Source organism: Cydia strobilella, chromosome 26 (genome assembly GCF_947568885.1).
Source record: "Cydia strobilella chromosome 26, ilCydStro3.1, whole genome shotgun sequence".
NCBI lineage: Eukaryota > Metazoa > Arthropoda > Insecta > Lepidoptera > Tortricidae > Cydia > Cydia strobilella.
The window spans coordinates 5,737,800-5,740,807 of NC_086066.1; positions in this window are offsets into that span (position 1 = coordinate 5,737,800).

Sequence of the window (3,008 nt, forward strand, 5' to 3'; positions counted from 1 at the left end):
TAGTAATATTAGACTATTGTCGTTTGAGAAATTGGCCCCAGGGGCCCATTACTCAAACGGTATTGGACTAATATTATTAGTCCACAAACTGTCAAATCGTATGGGTTGCCATGACAACACACTAATAATATTAGACTATTGTCGTTTGAGAAATTGGCCCCAGGGGCCCATTACTCAAACGGTATTGGACTAATATTATTAGTCCACAAACTGTCAAATCGTATGGGTTGCCATGACAACACACTAATAATATTAGACTATTGTCGTTTGAGAAATTGGCCCCAGGGGCCCATTACTCAAACGGTATTGGACTAATATTATTAGTCCACGAACTGTCAAATCGTATGGGTTACCATGGCAACACTAATAATATTAGACTAATACCGTTCGAGAAATGGGCCCCAGTTGGTACCAGTAATTTAGAAATTAAATCTAAATCTCTACTTGTAATTAATTGTCGATATTTTCCGCCTAGAAGATGTATTATACGAGTCTCCTTCTTCCTCGCGTTGTCCCGGCATTTTTGCCACGGCTCATGGGAGCCTGGGGTCCGCTTTGACAACTAATCCCAAGAATTGACGTATGGTATGCAGGGACCGGCCCGCTATCCCTTATCGGGGTTTTATAAGGGTATTGCATAAGGCTTAACTCACCATACCCTTTACCAGACGAAACCCTTTGTTTTGCTTTTAAAAACCCTTATATAAAGCTACCACATTTGAGTAATCGGTAGCCCAAATACCCTTACAAAACCCTTATCATCCGCTCACCAACACCTTGCATATTGCTTATAAGGGTTAGCCTTATAAAGGGCTTCACTTTTAGCATATAAGCGTGCTAATTTAAGTCGTCTACCTTGTTCATAAAGCACACATTACTTCGAATCCGAGCGATCGTCGGCGGCGACGGCGGCGTTCTTTGACTAGGCACGTATTTTCATTCCTTTTCATACACTACCGTAGATATATACTAATCTTGTCTCTTTCACGCAAAGGGCAACCTTTATAAAAAGCGCTTAAAGATAAGGGTAACCCTTATTAAGGGCTAGCCTTATTTTTGGTTAGCTTTTCGGTAAGGGTTAGTCAAAGGTAAGGGTATGAATGGGCTTGCAGTTCAAAAGGGAAAGTCTTTCAATGTGTTAGCCGTGTTTAAGTGTTGCCCATTGAAAGGGTTTTATCGCGGAAAGGGTTGTCCGGTCCCTGATGGTATGGTATGTAATGGTGGATTGTACGTAAGGTGTATTATACGAGTATGATCTTAATATTCTAATGATCATACAAGAATATTTGAAACGTACGCACTAAAATTCTATGATTTTGTATTTAAAACGCTGACGCCAATAAGCCAATATGTTATGTTTTTGGCGAAACTGATTTGTTAGGTTATCGAATACTTTTAACCTTTTGGACGCCAATGACCTATATATACGCACCGTAGGTTCAACGCCAAAGACAGATTAATCGGTCATAGACCACAGAGCAACATAGACCTACATGCATATGGATAAAGTTCAATTTCAGTTTTGACACTTCGACGTGGCATCTGGATGACTGCTTTTGTATTTGACACGACGTCGAAAAGGTTAATAATGTGTATAAAATTAATATTACTTTAAAATGTGTTTTTTTGAAAAACTAATCGGACTACGGATTTTTTTACATAACCTCCTTTTTTGTAAGTCTGTAAATAGTTATTTGTGCAACAAGAGAGGAAAGTTGGTTTTTCTAGCTAAAGATTCTATAATTGAATCACGAGCGAAGCGAGTGATTTTAAGTTAGAACCTTGAGCGTAGGGAGGGACTCAAAAACACGAGATGTAAAATAACTTTGCTCTCGTGTTGCACATATAATTTTTCACCTCAGTAGTGAGAACATATTAAAGGTCAAGGGAACATATTTCGAATTACACAGAATACAGAGAAAAAAAATAATAAAAAAAATTGAAGTATGAAGTGGCAGCTCATGGCCTTCAGTAAATTAAAAAGCTACTTTGTTTCACTCCCTGGAGTGAGGAAAGTGCGACTTTCCTCACTCCAGGGAGTGACGAAAGTAGGCTTGTTCGAGCTGCTAAGGTGAAAATTATATTGTTTTACCTTACCTGAATTAGCTATGAATCGTTTCTTTATCTGTCATTTTGACTTATGTATTTGTCAGAAAGGGATAAGACATAATTTAGCTAAATGAGGCCCGTGAAGTTTTATGAATAAGGGAGTTTATGTTTACCGTAGTTATTTAAAGGGGTATTATTGTTTTACAGGTATGTACCCCTTTTATATTTATTTGCATGCTTTCTTAATGTAATTTACTGTAATGCAATTAATATCTTCATAATATGTGCCTAGAAATACTTACGATTTTTGAATGTTGAGACATTTGTAAATGAATGTTATGGGTTAAGGCCAGGATTACACTTGTAAGTTTTACTTACGTAAGTAGGGATAAAGCTATTTGCTAGAGTGAGATAACGATATTCATATTTCATTCTGTAGTATAGCTGTGTCCCTACTTACGTAAGAAAAACTTACAAGTGTAATCCTGGCCTTAAGCTCGTAGGGTTTTGAAAGTTGTTATGTTGTATTTTTTTAGTTTAGTAAATAAGCCATTCTGAATGACATCTGTAAATTCTGTAATGTATTACTTGACCTAAGGATTGTATTCAATGAATTTTACATGCATGAGAGTTGTTACATAAAATAAAATTATGTACGATTTGTTATATTATCAAGGTCAATAAATGTATACTTTTCTAAACTTGTGTTTTTTAAAGTACCTAACTGTACCTATTGATTAATTAAAAAACCGGCCAAGTGCGAGTCCGACTCGCACACGAAAGGTTCCGTACCATTACGCAAAAAACGTCAAATAAATCACGTTTGTTGTATGGGAAAATATTTATTTTATTCTGTTTCTAGTATTTGTTGTTATAGCGGGAACAGAAATACATCATCTGTGAAAATTTCAACTGTCTAGCTATCACGGTTCATGAGACAGACGCCTGGTGACAGACGG